We start from the raw sequence: 22,130 nt of genomic DNA, 5'->3' as shown, positions 1-22,130 counted from the left end.
GTATACATGTGTGGGGGTCTGTTGTATGTGCAGATCTTTTCTCAGGGTACGGGGGATATCGGGGAGGTTATCGGCCGCCTGTATACATGTGTGGGGGTGTATTGTATGTGTAGATCTTTTCTCATGGTACGCGGGATATCGGGGAGGTTATCGGCCGCCTGTATACATGTGTGGGGGGGTGTTGTATGTGCAGATCTTTTCTCAGGGTACGGGGAATATCGGGGAGGTTATCGGCCGCCTGTATACATGTGTGGGGGTGTGTTGTATGTGTAGATCTTTTCTCAGGGTACGGGGGATATCGGGGCTATCGGAGAGGTTATCGGCTGCCTGTATACATGTGTGGGGGGTGTGTTGTATGTGCAGATCTTTTCTCAGGGTACGGGGGATATCGGGGATGTTATCGGCTGCCTGTATACATGTGTGGGGGGTGTGTTGTATATGCAGATCTTTTCTCAGGGTACGGGGGATATCGGGGAGGTTATCGGCCGCCGGTTTCGTGCCCTCACTAACTTTCTCCACTTCTCACTGATTTCAGACTTTAGCAGCATTAATAGCACATTAGGTGCAGGGAACTATCCAGGACTTTGAAGGCAGCAAATAGTGAGTAATTTCTGTATTTTTTTAGACTCACGTCTTCAATTAATCATAATTTGTTGGTTTGAAAAAAAATCAAACTCTGCGTTCAATAATTTATCTCATTTTCCTGCATGAATCCCCTTCCACATCAATGCGTTTCCCGCTTATACTTATTGTCAGGGGACGGCATAAAAGCAGATTTAGTCTTATTTTATTGATTACAACGGAGCTTTATTTCACAGTCGCTGCATTAATAACAGCGGCCACAAAATAAGAGAAACACGTTAAATTTTAAAGCCGCTTCTATGCAGCGCGTTCAAATGTTTTATTTAATGCTGAGAAACTCATTAGTAAAATTACACTTAATAAATTAATACATCTTCAAATGAAGGTTTCCACATGTGCGACCGAAAGCCCAGAAAAGATTCATCCCTGCAAAACGACCCAGAAAGAACCGAGGCAGCAGGAAAAGTTCAATATCATAGAAACAGAGTTTATACAACTGTTATGTAATATAACTGATATCTGCAGAGCGGTGATGTCACTGCTGTGTAATATAACTGATATCTGCAGAGCGGTGATGTCACTGCTGTGTAATATAACTGATATCTGCAGAGCGGTGATGTCACTGCTGTGTAATATAACTGATATCTGCAGAGCGGTGATGTCACCTCCTGTGTAATATAACTGATATCTGCAGAGCGGTGATGTCACTGCTGTGTAATATAACTGATATCTGCAGAGCGGTGATGTCACTGCTGTGTAATATAACTGATATCTGCAGAGCGGTGATGTCACTGCTGTGTAATATAACTGATATCTGCAGAGCGGTGATGTCACCTCCTGTGTAATATAACTGATATCTGCAGAGCGGTGATGTCACTGCTGTATAATATAACTGATATCCGCAGAGCGGTGATGTCACTGCTGTGTAATATAACTGATATCTGCAGAGCGGTGATGTCACTGCTGTGTAATATAACTGATATCTGCAGAGCGGTGATGTCACTGCTGTGTAATATAACTGATATCTGCAGAGCGGTGATGTCACTGCTGTATAATATAACTGATATCTGCAGAGCGGTGATGTCACTGCTGTATAATATAACTGATATCTGCAGAGCGGTGATGTCACCTCCTGTGTAATATAACTGATATCTGCAGAGCGGTGATGTCACTGCTGTATAATATAACTGATATCCGCAGAGCGGTGATGTCACTGCTATGTAATATAACTGATATCTGCAGAGCGGTGATGTCACTGTTATGTAATATAACTGATATCCGCAGAGCGGTGATGTCACTGCTGTGTAATATAACTGATATCTGCAGAGCGGTGATGTCACTGCTGTATAATATAACTGATATCTGCAGAGCGGTGATGTCACTGCTGTGTAATATAACTGATATCTGCAGAGCGGTGATGTCACTGCTGTGTAATATAACTGATATCTGCAGAGCGGTGATGTCACTGCTGTATAATATAACTGATATCTGCAGAGCGGTGATGTCACTGCTGTGTAATATAACTGATATCTGCAGAGCAGTGATGTCACTGCTGTGTAATATAACTGATATCTGCAGAGCGGTGATGTCACTGCTGTATAATATAACTGATATCTGCAGAGCGGTGATGTCACTGCTGTGTAATATAACTGATATCTGCAGAGCGGTGATGTCACTGCTGTGTAATATAACTGATATCTGCAGAGCGGTGATGTCACTGTTGTATAATATAACTGATATCTGCAGAGCGGTGATGTCACCTCCTGTGTAATATAACTGATATCTGCAGAGCGGTGATGTCACTGCTGTATAATATAACTGATATCTGCAGAGCGGTGATGTCACTGCTGTGTAATATGACTGATATCTGCAGAGCGGTGATGTCACCTCCTGTGTAATATAACTGATATCTGCAGAGCGGTGATGTCACTGCTGTATAATATAACTGATATCTGCAGAGCGGTGATGTCACTGCTGTGTAATATAACTGATATCTGCAGAGTGGTGATGTCACCTCCTGTGTAATATAACTGATATCTGCAGAGCGGTGATGTCACTGCTGTATTATATAACTGATATCTGCAGAGCGGTGATGTCACTGCTGTGTAATATAACTGATATCTGCAGAGCGGTGATGTCACTGCTGTGTAATATAACTGATATCCGCAGAGCGGTGATGTCACCTCCTGTATAATATAACTGATATCTGCAGAGCGGTGATGTCACTGCTGAGTAATATAACTGATATCCGCAGAGCGGTGATGTCACTGCTGTATAATATAACTGATATCTGCAGAGCGGTGATGTCACCTCCTGTGTAATATAACTGATATCTGCAGAGTGGTGATGTCACTGCTGTATAATATAACTGATATCCGCAGAGCGGTGATGTCACTGCTGTATAATATAACTGATATCTGCAGAGCGGTGATGTCACCTCCTGTATAATATAACTGATATCTGGAGAGTGGTGATGTCACTGCTGTATAATATAACTGATATCTGCAGAGCGGTGATGTCACTGCTGTGTAATATGACTGATATCTGCAGAGCGGTGATGTCACCTCCTGTATAATATAACTGATATCTGCAGAGCGGTGATGTCACCTCCTGTATAATATAACTGATATCTGGAGAGTGGTGATGTCACTGCTGTATAATATAACTGATATCTGCAGAGCGGTGATGTCACTGCTGTGTAATATGACTGATATCTGCAGAGCGGTGATGTCACCTCCTGTATAATATAACTGATATCTGCAGAGCGGTGATGTCACCTCCTGTATAATATAACTGATATCTGGAGAGTGGTGATGTCACTGCTGTATAATATAACTGATATCTGCAGAGTGGTGATGTCACTGCTGTGTAATATGACTGATATCTGGAGAGCGGTGATGTCACTGCTGTATAATATAACTGATATCTGCAGAGCGGTGATGTCACTGCTGTGTAATATAACTGATTTCTGCAGAGCGGTGATGTCACTGCTGTATAATATAACTGATATCTGCAGAGAGGTGATGTCACTGCTGTATAATATAACTGATATCTGCAGAGCGGTGATGTCACTGCTGTATAATATAACTGATATCTGCAGAGCGGTGATGTCACTGCTGTATAATATAACTGATATCTGCAGAGCGGTGATGTCACTGCTGTATAATATAACTGATATCTGCAGAGTGGTGATGTCACTGCTGTATAATATAACTGATATCTGTAGAGCGGTGATGTCACTGCTGTATAATATAACTGATATCTGCAGAGCGGTGATGTCACTGCTGTGTAATATAACTGATATCTGCAGAGCGGTGATGTCACTCCTGTATAATATAACTATCTGGGGAGCGGTGATGTCACTTCTGTATAATATAACTGATATCCGCAGAGCGGTGATGTCACCTCCTGTGTAATATAACTGATATCTGCAGAGCAGTGATGTCACCTCCAGTGTAATATAACTGATATCCGCAGAGTGGTGATGTCACTGCTGTGTGTAATATAACTGATATCTGCAGAGCGGTGATGTCACTGCTGTGTAATATAACTAATATCTTCAGAGCGGTGATGTCACTGCTGTATAATATAACTGATATCCGGAGAGTGGTGATGTCACTGCTGTGTAATATAACTGATATCCGGAGAGTGGTGATGTCACTGCTGTATAATATAACTGATATCTGCAGAGTGGTGATGTCACTGCTGTATAATATAACTGATATCTGCAGAGCAGTGATGTCACTGCTGTATAATATAACTGATATCTGCAGAGCGGTGATGTCACTGCTGTGTAATATAACTGATATCTGCAGAGCGGTGATGTCACTGCTGTATAATATAACTGATATCTGCAGAGCAGTGATGTCACCTCCAGTGTAATATAACTGATATCCGCAGAGTGGTGATGTCACTGCTGTGTAATATAACTGATATCTGCAGAGCGGTGATGTCACTGCTGTATAATATAACTGATATCTGCAGAGCGGTGATGTCACTGCTGTATAATGTAACTGATATCTGCAGAGCGGTGATGTCACTGCTGTATAATATAACTGATATCTGCAGAGCGGTGATGTCACTGCTGTATAATATAACTGATATCTGCAGAGCAGTGATGTCACTGCTGCATAATATAACTGATATCTGGAGAGCGGTGATGTCACTGCTGTATAATATAACTGATATCTGGAGAGCGGTGATGTCACTGCTGTATAATATAACTGATATCTGGAGAGCGGTGATGTCACTGCTGTATAATATAACTGATATCTGCAGAGCGGTGATGTCACTGCTGTATAATATAACTGATATCTGCAGAGTGGTGATGTCACTGCTGTATAATATAACTGATATCTGCAGAGCAGTGATGTCACCTCCAGTGTAATATAACTGATATCCGCAGAGTGGTGATGTCACTGCTGTGTAATATAACTGATATCTGCAGAGCGGTGATGTCACTGCTGTGTAATATAACTGATATCCGCAGAGTGGTGATGTCACTGCTGTGTAATATAACTGATATCTGGAGAGCGGTGATGTCACTGCTGTGTAATATAACTGATATCTGCAGAGCGGTGATGTCACTGCTGTGTAATATAACTAATATCTTCAGAGCGGTGATGTCACTGCTGTGTAATATAACTGATATCCGCAGAGTGGTGATGTCACTGCTGTGTAATATAACTGATATCTGGAGAGCGGTGATGTCACTGCTGTGTAATATAACTGATATCTGCAGAGCGGTGATGTCACTGCTGTATAATATAACTGATATCTGCAGAGCGGTGATGTCACTGCTGTATAATATACCTGATATCTGCAGAGCGGTGATGTCACTGCTGTATAATATAACTGATATCTGCAGAGCGGTGATGTCACCGCTGTATAATATAACTGATATCTGGAGAGTGGTGATGTCACTGCTGTATAATATAACTGATATCTGCAGAGTGGTGATGTCACTGTTGTGTAATTTAACTGATATCTGGAGAGCGGTGATGTCACTGCTGTATAATATAACTGATATCTGCAGAGCGGTGATGTCACTGCTGTATAATATAACTGATATCTGCAGAGTGGTGATGTCACTCCTGTATAATATAACTGATATCTGGAGAGCGGTGATGTCACTGCTGTGTAATATAACTGATCTCTGCAGAGCGGTGATGTCACCTCCTGTGTAATATAACTGATATCTGCAGAGCGGTGATGTCACTGCTGTATAATATAACTGATATCTGCAGAGCGGTGATGTCACTCCTGTATAATATAACTGATATCTGCAGAGTGATGATGTCACTGCTGTGTAATATAACTGATATCTGGAGAACGGTGATGTCACCTCCTGTATAATATAACTGATATCTGCAGAGCGGTGATGTCACTGCTGTATAATATAACTGATATCTGCAGAGCGGTGATGTCACCTCCTGTATAATATAACTGATATCTGCAGAGCGGTGATGTCACTGCTGTATAATATAACTGATATCTGCAGAGCGGTGATGTCACTGCTGTATAATATAACTGATATCTGGAGAGCGGTGATGTCACTGCTGTATAATATAACTGATATCTGCAGAGCGGTGATGTCACTGCTGTATAATATAACTGATATCTGGAGAGCGGTGATGTCACTGCTGTATAATATAACTGATATCTGCAGAGTGGTGATGTCACTGCTGTATAATATAACTGATATCCGCAGAGCGGTGATGTCACTGCTGTATAATATAACTGATATCTGGAGAGCGGTGATGTCACTGCTGTATAATATAACTGATATCTGCAGAGCGGTGATGTCACTGCTGTATAATATAACTGATATCTGGAGAGCGGTGATGTCACTGCTGTGTAATATAACTGATATCGCAGAGCAGTGATGTCACTGCTGTGTAATATAACTGATATCTGCAGAGCGGTGATGTCACTGCTGTATAATATAACGGATATCTGCAGAGCAGTGATGTCACTGCTGTATAATATAACTGATATCTGCAGAGCGGTGATTTCACTGCTGTATAATATAACTGATATCTGCAGAGCGGTGATGTCACTGTTGTGTAATTTAACTGATATCTGCAGAGCGGTGATGTCACTGCTGTATAATATAACTGATATCTGCAGAGCGGTGATGTCACTGTTGTGTAATATAACTGATATCTGCAGAGCGGTGATGTCACTGCTGTATAATATAACTGATATCTGCAGAGCGGTGATGTCACTGCTGTATAATATAACTGATATCTGCAGAGCGGTGATGTCACTGCTGTGTAATATAACTGATATCTGCAGAGCGGTGATGTCACTGCTGTGTAATATAACTGATATCTGGAGAGCGGTGATGTCACCTCCTGTGTAATATAACTGATATCGCAGAGCAGTGATGTCACTGCTGTGTAATATAACTGTTATCTGCAGAGCGGTGATGTCACTGCTGTATAATATAACTGATATCTGCAGAGCGGTGATGTCACTGCTGTATAATATAACTGATATCTGCAGAGCGGTGATGTCACTGTTGTGTAATTTAACTGATATCTGGAGAGCGGTGATGTCACTGCTGTATAATATAACTGATATCTGCAGAGCGGTGATGTCACTGCTGTATAATATAACTGATATCTGGAGAGCGGTGATGTCACTGCTGTGTAATATAACTGATATCTGCAGAGCGGTGATGTCACTGCTGTATAATATAACTGATATCTGGAGAGCGGTGATGTCACTGCTGTGTAATATAACTGATATCTGGAGAGCGGTGATGTCACTGCTGTATAATATAACTGATATCTGGAGAGCGGTGATGTCACTGCTGTATAATATAACTGATATCTGGAGAGCGGTGATGTCACTGCTGTATAATATAACTGATATCTGCAGAGCGGTGATGTCATTGCTGTATAATATAACTGATATCTGCAGAGCGGTGATGTCACTGCTGTGTAATATAACTGATATCTGCAGAGCGGTGATGTCACTGCTGTATAATATAACTGATATCTGCAGAGCGGTGATGTCACTGCTGTATAATATAACTGATATCTGCAGAGCGGTGATGTCACTGTTGTGTAATTTAACTGATATCTGGAGAGCGGTGATGTCACTGCTGTATAATATAACTGATATCTGCAGAGCGGTGATGTCACTGCTGTATAATATAACTGATATCTGGAGAGCGGTGATGTCACTGCTGTATAATATAACTGATATCTGGAGAGCGGTGATGTCACTGCTGTATAATATAACTGATATCTGCAGAGCGGTGATGTCACTGCTGTATAATATAACTGATATCTGGAGAGCGGTGATGTCACTGCTGTATAATATAACTGATATCTGGAGAGCGGTGATGTCACTGCTGTATAATATAACTGATATCTGGAGAGCGGTGATGTCACCTCCTGTATAATATAACTGATATCTGCAGAGCGGTGATGTCACTGCTGTGTAATATAACTGATATCTGGAGAGCGGTGATGTCACTGCTGTATAATATAACTGATATCCGCAGAGTGGTGATGTCACTGCTGTATAATATAACTGATATCTGCAGAGCGGTGATGTCACTGCTGTATAATATAACTGATATCTGCAGAGCGGTGATGTCACTGCTGTATAATATAACTGATATCCGCAGAGTGGTGATGTCCATGCTGTATAATATAACTGATATCTGGAGAGCGGTGATGTCACTGCTGTATAATATAACTGATATCCGCAGAGTGGTGATGTCACTGCTGTATAATATAACTGATATCTGGAGAGCGGCGATGTCACTGTTGTGTAATATAACTGATCTCTGCAGAGCGGTGATGTCACTGCTGTATAATATAACTGATATCTGGAGAGCGGTGATGTCACTGCTGTGTAATATAACTGATATCTGCAGAGCGGTGATGTCACTGCTGTATAATATAACTGATATCTGCAGAGCGGTGATGTCACTGCTGTATAATATAACTGATATCTGCAGAGCGGTGATGTCACCTCCTGTATAATATAACTGATATCTGCAGAGCGGTGATGTCACCTCCTGTATAATATAACTGATATCTGCAGAGCGGTGATGTCACTGCTGTATAATATAACTGATATCTGCAGGGCGGTGATGTCACTGCTGTGTAATATAACTGATATCTGGAGAGCGGTGATGTCACTGCTGTATAATATAACTGATCTCTGCAGAGCGGTGATGTCACTGCTGTATAATATAACTGATATCTGCAGAGCGGTGATGTCACTGCTGTATAATATAACTGATATCTGCAGAGCGGTGATGTCACTGCTGTATAATATAACTGATATCTGCAGAGCGGTGATGTCACTGCTGTATAATATAACTGATATCTGCAGAGCAGTGATGTCACTGCTGTATAATATAACTGATATCTGCAGAGCGGTGATGTCACTGCTGTATAATATAACTGATATCTGCAGAGCGGTGATGTCACTGCTGTATAATATAACTGATATCTGCAGAGCGGTGATGTCACTGCTGTATAATATAACTGATATCTGCAGAGCGGTGATGTCACTGCTGTATAATATAACTGATATCTGCAGAGCGGTGATGTCACTGCTGTATAATATAACTGATATCTGCAGAGCGGTGATGTCACTGCTGTATAATATAACTGATATCTGGAGAGCGGTGATGTCACTGCTGTATAATATAACTGATATCTGCAGAACGGTGATGTCACTGCTGTATAATATAACTGATATCTGCAGAGCAGTGATGTCACTGCTGTATAATATAACTGATATCTGCAGAGCGGTGATGTCACTGCTGTATAATATAACTGATATCTGCAGAGCGGTGATGTCACTGCTGTATAATATAACTGATATCTGCAGAGCGGTGATGTCACTGCTGTATAATATAACTGATATCTGCAGAGCGGTGATGTCACTGCTGTATAATATAACTGATAGCTGCAGAGCGGTGATGTCACTGCTGTATAATATAACTGATATCTGCAGAGCGGTGATGTCATTGCTGTATAATATAACTGATATCTGCAGAGCGGTGATGTCACTGCTGTGTAATATAACTGATATCTGCAGAGCAGTGATGTCACTGCTGTGTAATATAACTGATATCTGCAGAGTGGTGATGTCACTGCTGTATAATATAACTGATATCTGCAGAGCGGTGATGTCACTGCTGTATAATATAACTGATATCCGCAGAGCGGTGATGTCACTGCTGTATAATATAACTGATAACTGCAGAGCGGTGATGTCACTGCTGTATAATATAACTGATATCTGCAGAGCGGTGATGTCACTGCTGTATAATATAACTGATATCTGGAGAGCGGTGATGTCACTGCTGTATAATATAACTGATATCTGCAGAGTGGTGATGTCACCTCCTGTGTAATATAACTGATATCTGCAGAGCGGTGATGTCACTGCTGTATAATATAACTGATATCTGGAGAGCGGTGATGTCACTGCTGTATAATATAACTGATATCTGCAGAGCGGTGATGTCACTGCTGTATAATATAACTGATATCTGCAGAGCGGTGATGTCACTGCTGTGTAATATAACTGATATCTGCAGAGCAGTGATGTCACTGCTGTGTAATATAACTGATATCTGCAGAGCACTGATGTCACTGCTGTGTAATATAACTGATATCTGTAGAGCGGTGATGTCACTGCTGTATAATATAACTGATATCTGCAGAGCGGTGATGTCACTGCTGTATAATATAACAGATATCTGCAGAGCGGTGATGTCACTGCTGTATAATATAACTGATAACTGCAGAGCGGTGATGTCACTGCTGTATAATATAACTGATATCTGGAGAGCGGTGATGTCACTGCTGTATAATATAACTGATATCTGCAGAGCAGTGATGTCTCTGCTGTATAATATAACTGATATCTGCAGAGCGGTGATGTCACTGCTGTATAATATAACTGATATCTGCAGAGCGGTGATGTCACTGCTGTATAATATAACTGATATCTGCAGAGCGGTGATGTCACTGCTGTATAATATAACTGATATCTGCAGAGCAGTGATGTCTCTGCTGTATAATATAACTGATATCTGGAGAGCGGTGATGTCACTGCTGTATAATATAACTGATATCTGCAGAACGGTGATGTCACTGCTGTATAATATAACTGATATCTGCAGAGCGGTGATGTCACTGCTGTATAATATAACTGATATCTGGAGAGCGGTGATGTCACTGCTGTATAATATAATGAATATCTGGAGATTGGTGATGTCACTGCTGTGTAATATAACTGATATCTATCATTATCTCTGAAAATTAGAATAATTACCACAAAACACCTGCAAAGGCTTCTGAAGCATTTAAAATGGTCCCTTAGTCTGGTTTAGTAGGCTACACAATCATGGGGAAGACTGCTGACTTGACAGATGTCCAGAAGGCAGTCATAAAAAAACACTCCACAAGGAGGGTGAGCCACAAAAGGTCATTGCTATAGAAGCTGGCTGCTCACAGAGTGCTGTATCCCAGCATATTAATGGAAAGTTGAGTGGAAGGAAAAAGTGTGGTAGAAAAAGGTGCCCAAGTAACCGGGAACCGCTGCATTCATAGGATTGTTAAGAAAGGGCATTCAAAACTTTGGGGGAGATTCACAAGGAGTGAATGCTGCTGGAGTCAGTGCTTCAAGAGCCACCACACACAGACGTCTCCAGGATATGGGCTACAAGTGTCGCATTCCTTGTGTCACGCCACTGATGACCAATAGACAACGCCAGAAGCGTCTTACCTGGGCCAAGGAGAAAAAGCACTGGACTGTTCTCAGTGTCCAAGGTGTTGTTTTCAGATGAGAGTAAATTTTGCATTTCATTTGGAAATCGCGGTCCCAGAGTCTGGAGGGAGAGTGGAGACCACAATCCAAGCTGAATCTCTATGCTATGAATACAATGTCAGCCTTGTTTCAGGAACTCGCAAACACTGCACCGACAAGTCAGGAACACGCGAACACTGCACCGACAAGTCAAGAACTCGCAAACACTGCACCGACAAGTCAAGAACTCGCAAACACTGCACCGACAAGTCAAGAACTCGCAAACACTGCACCGACAAGTCAAGAACTCGCAAACACTGCACCGACAAGTCAAGAACTCGCAAACACTGCACCGACAAGTCAAGAACTCGCAAACACTGCACCGACAAGTCAAGAACTCGCAAACACTGCACCGACAAGTCAGGAACTCGCAAACACTGCACCGACAAGTCAAGAACTCGCAAACACTGCACCGACAAGTCAGGAACACGCGAACACTGCACCGGCACGTCAGAAACACGCGAACACTGCACCGACAAGTCAAGAACTCGCAAACACTGCACCGACAAGTCAGGAACACGCGAACACTGCACCGGCACGTCAGAAACACGCGAACACTGCACCGACAAGTCAAGAACTCGCAAACACTGCACCGACAAGTCAAGAACTCGCAAACACTGCACCGACAAGTCAAGAACTCGCAAACACTGCACCGACAAGTCAAGAACTCGCAAACACTGCATCGACAAGTCAAGAACTCGCAAACACTGCACCGACAAGTCAGGAACACGCGAACACTGCACCGACAAGTCAGGAACACGCGAACACTGCACCGACAAGTCAGGAACACGCGAACACTGCACCGACAAGTCAGGAACACGTGAACACTGCACCGACAAGTCAAGAACTCGCAAACACTGCACCGACAAGTCAGGAACACGCGAACACTGCACCGACAAGTCAGGAACACGCGAACACTGCACCGACAAGTCAGGAACACGCGAACACTGCACCGACAAGTCAGGAACACGTGAACACTGCACCGACAAGTCAAGAACTCGCAAACACTGCACCGACAAGTCAGGAACACGCGAACACTGCACCGACAAGTAAGGAACACGCGAACACTGCACCGACAAGTCAGGAACACGCGAACACTGCACCGACAAGTCAGGAACACGCGAACACTGCACCGACAAGTCAGGAACACGCGAACACTGCACCGACAAGTCACGAACTCGCAAACACTGCACCGACAAGTCAGGAACACGTGAACACTGCACCGGCAAGTCAGGAACTCGCGAACACTGCACCGGCACGTCAGGAACTCGCAAACACTGCACCGGCAAGTCAGGAGCACGCGAACACTGCACCGACAAGTCAGGAACTCGCAAACACTGCACCGACAAATCAGGAACACGCGAACACTGCACAGGCAAGTCAGGAACTCGCAAACACTGCACCGACAAGTCAGGAACACGCGAACACTGCACCGGCAAGTCAGGAACTCGCAAATACTGCACCGACAAGTCAGGAACACGCGAACACTGCACCGACAAGTCAGGAACTCGCGAACACTGCACCGACAAGTCAGGAACTCGCAAACACTGCACCGACAGATCAGGAACACGCGAACACTGCACCGACAAGTCAGGAACACGCGAATACTGCACCGGCAAGTCAGGAACACGCGAACACTGCACCGACAAGTCAGGAACTCGCGAACACTGCACCGACAAGTCAGGAACACGCGAACACTGCACCGGCAAGTCAGGAACACGCGAACACTGCACCAGCAAGTCAGGAACTCGCGAACACTGCACCGACAAGTCAGGAACACGCGGACACTGCACCGGCAAGTCAGGAACTCACAAACACTGCACCGACAAGTGAAGGAACACGCAAACACTGCACCGACAAGTAAGGAACACGCGAACACTGCACCGACAAGTCAGGAACTCGCAAACACTGCACCGACAAGTCAGGAATACGTGAACACTGCACCGACAAGTCAGGAACTCGGAAACACTGCACCGGCAAGTCAGGGACACGCGAACACTGCACCGGCAAGTCAGGAACTCGCAAACACTGCACGGACAAGTAAGGAACACGCGAACACTGCACCGACAAGTCAGGAACTCGCAAACACTGCACCGACAAGTAAGGAACACGCGAACACTGCACCGACAACTCAGGAACACGTGAACACTGCACCGGCAAGTAAGGAACTCACAAACACTGCACCAACAAGCCATGAACTCACAAACACTGCACCGACAAGTCAGGAACACGTGAACACTGCACCGACAAGTCAGGAACTCGCAAACACTGCACCAACAAGTTAGGAACTCGCAAACACTGCACCGACAAGTAAGGAACACGCGAACACTGCACCGACAAGTCAGGAACTCGGAAACACTGCAGCGGCAAGTCAGGGAAACGCGAACACTGCACCGACAAGTCAGGAACTCGCAAACACTGCACGGACAAGTAAGGAACACGCGAACACTGCACCGACAAGTCAGGAACTCGCAAACACTGCACCGACAAGTAAGGAACACGCGAACACTGCACCGACAACTCAGGAACACGTGAACACTGCACCGGCAAGTCAGGAACTCACAAACACTGCACCGACAAGTGAAGGAACACGCAAACACTGCACCGACAAGTAAGGAACACGCGAACACTGCACCGACAAGTCAGGAACTCGCAAACACTGCACCGACAAGTCAGGAATACGTGAACACTGCACCGACAAGTCAGGAACTCGGAAACACTGCACCGGCAAGTCAGGGACACGCGAACACTGCACCGGCAAGTCACGAACTCACAAACACTGCACCGACAAGTGAAGGAACACGCAAACACTGCACCGACAAGTAAGGAACACGCGAACACTGCACCGACAAGTCAGGAACTCGCAAACACTGCACCGACAAGTCAGGAATACGTGAACACTGCACTGACAAGTCAGGAACTCCGAAACACTGCACCGGCAAGTCAGGGACACGCGAACACTGCACCGGCAAGTCAGGAACTCGCAAACACTGCACGGACAAGTAAGGAACACGCGAACACTGCACCGACAAGTCAGGAACTCGCAAACACTGCACCGACAAGTAAGGAACACGCGAACACTGCACCGACAACTCAGGAACACGTGAACACTGCACCGGCAAGTAAGGAACTCACAAACACTGCACCGACAAGCCATGAACTCACAAACACTGCACCGACAAGTCAGGAACACGTGAACACTGCACCGACAAGTCAGGAACTCGCAAACACTGCACCAACAAGTCAGGAACTCGCAAACACTGCACCGACAAGTAAGGAACAAGCGAACACTGCACCGACAAGTCAGGAACTCGGAAACACTGCACCGGCAAGTCAGGGACACGCGAACACTGCACCGACAAGTCAGGAACTCGCAAACACTGCACGGACAAGTAAGGAACACGCGAACACTGCACCGACAAGTCAGGAACTCGCAAACACTGCACGGACAAGTAAGGAACACGCGAACACTGCACCGACAAGTCAGGAACTCGCAAACACTGCACCGACAAGTAAGGAACACGCGAACACTGCACCGACAACTCAGGAACACGTGAACACTGCACCGGCAAGTAAGGAACTCACAAACACTGCACCGACAAGTCAGGAACTCGCAAACACTGCACTGACAAGCCAGGAACTCGCAAACACTGCACCGACAAGTCAGGAACTCACGAACACTGCGCCTACAAGTCAGGAACTTGCAAACACTGCACCAACAAGTCAGGATTCAGGAGCATGTGTATACCACACTGTAGATTCAGGAGCACATTTATACCACACTGTAGATTCAGGAGCACGTGTATACCACACTGTAGATTCAGGAGCACGTGTATACCACACTATGGATTCAGGAGCACGTGTATACCACACTGTGGATTCAGGGGCACGTGTATACCACACTATGGATTCAACTGCACGAGAATACCACACTGTGGACTCAGGAGCACGTGTATACTGCACTATGGATTCGGGAGCACGTGTATACCACTCTGGATTCAGGAGCATGTGGATACAACACTGTAGATTCAGGAGCACGTGTATACCACACTGGATTCAGGAGCATGTGGATACAACACTGTAGATTCAGGAGCACGTGTATACCACACTGGATTCAGGAGCATGTGGATTCAACACTGTAAATTTAGGAGCACATGTATACCACATTGTGGATTCCGGAGAATGTGTATACCACACTGTAGATTCAGGAGCACTGCACAGATGAATCAGTAAAACTGCAGCAAAGGATCAGGAGCACTGCACTGATGAGTCAGGAGCATAGGAGCACTGCACCAATGGAACAGTAGCACAGGAGCACTGCATCAATGAGTCAGGAGCACACGAGCACTACATCAATGAGTCAGGAGCATACGAGCACTGTATCAATGAGTCAGGAGCACACGAGCACTGCATCAATGAGTCAGGAGCACACGAGCACTGCATCAATTAGTCAGGAGCACATGAGCACTGCATCAATGAGTCAGGAGCACACGAGGGCTGCACCAATGAGTCAGGGGCACACGAGCACTGCATCAATAATTCAGGAGCACACGAGCACTGCATCAATGAGTCAGGAGCACGCGAGCACTGCACCAATGAGTCAGGAGCACACGAACACTGCACCAATAAGTCAGGAGCATACGAGCACTGCACCAATAAGTCAGGAGCATACGAGCACTGTATCAATGAGTCAGGAGCAAATGAGCACTGTATCAATGAGTCAGGAGCACACGAGCACTGTATCAATGAGTCAGGAGCACATGAGCACTGTATCAATGAGTCAGGAGCACACGAGTACTGCACCAATGAGTCAGGAGCACACGAGTACTGCACCAATGAGTCAGGAGCACACGAGTACTGCACCAATGAGTCAGGAGCATACGAGCACTGTATCAATGAGTCAGGAGCAAATGAGCACTGTATCAATGAGTCAGGAGCACACGAGCACTATATCAATGAGTCAGGAGCACATGAGTACTGCACCAATGAGTCAGGAGCACACGAGTACTGCACCAATGAGTCAGGAGCACTGCACCGATAAGACAGGAATCAAATACACACAAGAAATCACTTACTCTTCTGAATATATAGAAAGATCCCATGTTCCTGTAACAATCACTGTGTATTAATGGGACATGTCAGCCGCAGGACATCAGCCTGAGAGTTTTCGCTTTTACTGGGATGTGATAAAACTTGTCCTAAGGAAACTTGAAATCTGTCAAGAGAAATGAAAGCAGCTGTGGAGCGAAGAATCCCGGGCGAAATAGCTGAGATTCATGTGCGGAGCGCTGGCAGCTGCTCAACAGTGATATCCAGGAATTCCCTGCGTATATCAATGTATCCAGAATATGGAGAACAGATGAAAGCCGGCACACGAATGAGCACAGACCACGGGAAGAGCCGCCGCAGGTATAGGGCCAAAACTGGCGGCTACTGTCCCCCGACACCACCGCTACGGCTACACACATAGGACAGCTCTGACCAGCAGCCTATAGACATACAGATATGAGCGAGACAGACAGACCACCGAAAAACCTCAGCCACCGGAAAGACTACAACCGGAAAAACTGTCACCGGAAAAACCTCAGCCACCGGAAAAACTGCCACCGGAAAACCTCAGCCACCAGAAAAACCTCAGGCACCGGAAAAACTGTCACCGGAAAAACCTCAGCCACCGGAAAAACTGCCACCGGAAAAACCTCAGCCACCGAAAAAACTACCACCGGAAAAACCTCAGCCACCGGAAAAACTGTCACCGGAAAAACCTCAGCCACCGGAAAAACTGCCACCAGAAAAACCTCAGCCACCGGAAAGACTGCCACCGGAAAAACTGTCACCGGAAAAACCTCAGCCACCGGAAAAACTGCTACTGGAAAACCTCAGCCACTGGAAAAACCTTAGCCACCGTAAAAACTGCCACCGGAAAAACCTCAGCCCCCCGAAAAACTGCCACCGGAAAAACCTCAGCCCGCCGAAAAACTGCCACCGGAAAAACTGCCACCGGAAAACCTCAGCCACCGGACAGACTTCCACCAGAAAGACTGCCACCCGCCTAAGGCCTCGGCCTACAATATATACTGCTATAACCCTACTAGATAGATAATAGATATAGATAATTAGATGATAGATAATAGTTAATAGATGATAGATACATAATAGATAGATAGAGGGATAGATAGATGATAGATAGATAGATGGTAGATAATAGATGATAGATAGATAAATAGATAGAGATAGATAGATAGATATTGGACAGATATGGAGGTCACCAGGGCCCCCCACCATTCGATGTCCCCAGCTCCCCCTGCAGCTGTATAAATAGAGATTACGGGTGGGGGCCGGGCGGGCCCCTGTTATTTGTGGCTTCTCGGCCCTAATCAGCCTATAAATTGTTTCCTGCAATTACATTAAATAGAAAATGAACTCCAAATTGAGATCGTTAATTGAAATTCAAAATACAGAGAGAAGTTTAAAAATGAAACCGTGAAAAGAATCAGTCAGGCAAATGTCACCTGTGTGCTCCAGACAAGCGGGGGGCACTGAGCCCTAAGAGCGGCCCCCAGTCCTAATGATAACATCCGGCCTCCTCTTCCTCACACAGTGCAGCCTTCCATAAAGGCGGCCTCTGATCTTTCTTCCCATGTGTCATGGATACATATCATACACACAGCCGCATACATATCACACACACAGCCGCGTACATATCATACACACACAGCCGCGTACATATCATACACACACACAGCCGCGTACATATCACACACACAGCCGCGTACATATCATACACACACAGCCGCGTACATATCACACACACAGCCGCATACATATCACACACACAGCCACGTACATATCATACACACAGCCGCGTACATATCACACACACACAGCCGCGTACATATCATACACACACAGCCGCGTACATATCATACACACACACAGCCGCGTACATATCACACACACAGCCGCATACATATCACACACACAGCCGCATACATATCATACACACAGCCGCGTACATATCACACACACACAGCCGCGTACATATCATACACACACAGCCGCGTACATATCATACACACACACAGCCGCGTACATATCACACACACAGCCGCGTACATATCATACACACACAGCCGCGTACATATCACTCACACAGCCGCATACTTATCACACACACAGCCGCGTACATATCATACACACACAGCCGCGTACATATCACACACACAGCCGCATACATATCACACACACAGCCACGTACATATCATACACACAGCCGCGTACATATCACACACACACAGCCGCGTACATATCACTCACACAGCCGCGTACATATCACACACACAGCCGCGTACATATCATACACACACAGCCGCGTACATATCACACACACAGCCGCATACATATCACACACACAGCCACGTACATATCATACACACAGCCGCGTACATATCACACACACACAGCCGCGTACATATCATACACACACAGCCGCGTACATATCATACACACACACAGCCGCGTACATATCACACACACAGCCGCATACATATCACACACACAGCCGCGTACATATCATACACACACAGCCGCGTACATATCACACACACACAGCCGCGTACATATCATACACACACAGCCGCGTACATATCATACACACACACAGCCGCGTACATATCACACACACAGCCGCGTACATATCATACACACACAGCCGCGTACATATCACTCACACAGCCGCATACTTATCACACACACAGCCACGTACATATCACACACACAGCCGCGTACATATCACACACACAGCCGCATACATATCACACACACAGCCGCATACATATCACACACACAGCCGCATACATATCACACACACAGCCGCATACATATCACACACACAGCCGCGTACATATCATACACACACAGCCGCGTACATATCATACACACACACAGCCGCGTACATATCACACACACAGCCGCGTACATATCATACACACACAGCCGCGTACATATCACACACACAGCCACATACATATCACACAGCCGCATACATATCACACACACAGCCGCATACATATCACACACACAGCCACGTACATATCACACACACAGCCGCGTACATATCACACACACAGCCGCGTACATATCATACACACACAGCTGCGTACATATCATACACACAGCTGCGTACATACCACACACACAGCCGCGTACATATCATACACACACACAGCCGCGTACATATCATACACACACACAGCCGCGTACATATCATACACACACAGCCGCATACATATCACACACACAGCCGCGTACATATCACACACACAGCCACGTACATATCACACACACAGCTGCGTACATATCACACACACAGCCGCGTACATATCACACACACAGCCGCGTACATATCATACACACAGCCGCGTACATATCACACACACAGCTGCGTACATACAGATCCCTACAGAGAGCAACCTATCTGCTCAGAGGATAGAATCCATCCAGATCCCTATAGAGAGCCGGTGATCCACAGATCTTATCATCAGCATTTACAGTCTTTATTTTTATATAGCGCTAACATATTCCGCAGCGCTTTACATACATCAGAAACACTGTCCCCATTGGGGCTCACAATCTAGAGTCCCTATCTGTATGTCTTTGGAGTGTGGGAGGAAACCGGAGGAAACCCACGCAAACACGGGGAGAACATACAAACTCCTTGCAGATGGTGTCCTTGGTGGGATTTGAACCCAGGACCCCAGCGCTGCAAGACTGCAGTGCTAACCACTGAGCCACCGTGCCACCCTTGTCACTATTTTAACTTTCTATTTGTCAAAAATGTTTGTTTGTTTTTTATTCGCCGTTTTCCCCAGAAATAAGATATGTGCGGAGATTGCGCCTGTGCGGAGATTGCGCCTGTGCGGAGATTGCGCCTGTGCGGAGATTGCGCCTGTGCGGAGATTCCGCCTGTGAGGAGATTCCGCCTGTGCGGAGATTCCGCTTGTGAGGAGATTCCGCTTGTGAGGAGATTCCGCCTGAGCGGAAATTGCGCTTGTGCAGAGATTCCGCCTGTGCGGAGATTCCGCTTGTGAGGAGATGCCGCCTGAGCGGAGATTGCGCTTGAGAGGAGATTCCGCCTGGTCGGAGATTCCGCCTGTGCGGAGATTGCGCTTGTGCAGAGATTCCGCCTGTGCGGAGATTGCGCTTGTGCAGACATTCCGCCTGTGCGGAGATTCCGCCTGAGCGGAGATTGCGCTTGAGAGGAGATTCCGCCTGTGCGGAGATTGCGCTTGTGCAGAGATTCCGCCTGTGCGGAGATTGCGCTTGTGCAGAGATTCCGCCTGTGCGGAGATTGCGCTTGTGCAGAGATTCCGCCTGTGCGGAGATTCCGCCTGAGCGGAGATTGCGCTTGAGAGGAGATTCCGCCTGGTCGGAGATTCCGCCTGGTCGGAGATTGCGCCTGTGCGGAGATTGCGCTTGTGCGGAGATTGCGCTTGTGCGGAGATTGCGCCTGTGCAGAGATTCCGCCTGTGCGGAGATTCCGCCTGAGCGGAGATTGCGCTTGAGAGGAGATTCCGCCTGGTCGGAGATTCCGCCTGTGCGGAGATTCCGCCTGTGCGGAGATTCCGCTTGTGCAGAGATTCCGCCTGTGCGGAGATTCCGCCTGAGCGGAGATTGCGCTTGAGAGGAGATTCCGCCTGGTCGGAGATTCCGCCTGGTCGGAGATTGCGCCTGTGCGGAGATTGCGCTTGTGCAGAGATTCCGCCTGTGCGGAGATTGCGCTTGTGCAGAGATTCCGCCTGTGCGGAGATTCCGCCTGAGCGGAGATTGCGCTTGAGAGGAGATTCCGCCTGGTCGGAGATTCCGCCTGGTCGGAGATTGCGCCTGTGCAAAGATTGCGCTTGTGCGGAGATTGCGCTTGTGCAGAGATTCCGCCTGTGCGGAGATTCCGCCTGTGCGGAGATTGCGCTTGTGCAGAGATTCCGCCTGTGCGGAGATTCCGCCTGTGCGGAGATTGCGCTTGTGCAGAGATTCCGCCTGTGCGGAGATTCCGCTTGTGAGGAGATTCCGCCTGTGCGGAGATTCCGCTTGTGAGGAGATTCCGCCTGCGCAGAGGTTTGGGGTGTTTTGGGGCGTTTTTGATGCTTATAATAAGCCCTAGTTCCGATTCCATAATGAAGTGTCCAAGCAGCTAAAAAAGTAAGAAAAATACAATAGGACTCTTTAAAGAAAGCGGACCCCCCCAAAAAAAATTAAAAAAAATGCTCTCACCAGACCCCAAACAATGAGGCTATGTGCCCACGTTGCTTCTTTCCGCACATAATCGCATTTCCGTGTATTTTCAAGTTTTTTTCCTGCTCTTTTTGTGCTTTTTTTAGTCATGGCGATCGTGGCGGTTCCTGCACTGTACCCCTGCACTCGCCGCTGGGTCAATGGCTGATGTTACAGTCGGGACCAGGTTCACTCTGCTCGGAGCATTGCATGCACCGGCAGTTTAACCCCCTGAACGCTGCGATCAGTGCGATCACAGCATTCAGGAGGTAGGGAGAGGGATCGCTTACCTCTCCCTGGCAATCGGGTCCCTGTAATGCGATCACAGGGACTCCATCGCTGCCATGGTAACCCTGGGTTGTCACCATGACGACCCCGTGTTACTGAGCTACAGAGAGTCTCACACACCATGCTCTATGCAGTGATAA

At 46.3% G+C, this 22,130-nt stretch overlaps 1 protein-coding gene across 10 annotated transcripts in view; it reads right to left on the bottom strand.

The window, feature by feature from the left end:
- Positions 1-22,130, bottom strand: part of SOX6 (SRY-box transcription factor 6) — an 853,991-nt gene that overhangs the window by 441,250 nt on the left and 390,611 nt on the right. The window contains exon 2 of one of the 10 annotated variants that reach the window (XM_075326982.1): positions 11,353-11,455. The exons of the other annotated variants lie outside the window; for them this stretch is intronic. The gene's annotated coding sequence lies outside the window, so the exon portion shown is untranslated. The remainder of the gene's footprint in view (positions 1-11,352; positions 11,456-22,130) is intronic. 10 annotated transcript variants of the gene reach the window in all.

The sequence above is a fragment of the Anomaloglossus baeobatrachus genome, chromosome 10 (genome assembly GCF_048569485.1).
Source record: "Anomaloglossus baeobatrachus isolate aAnoBae1 chromosome 10, aAnoBae1.hap1, whole genome shotgun sequence".
NCBI classification, from domain to species: Eukaryota; Metazoa; Chordata; class Amphibia; order Anura; family Aromobatidae; genus Anomaloglossus; species Anomaloglossus baeobatrachus.
This window is presented reverse-complemented; position numbering and strand designations above follow the sequence as displayed.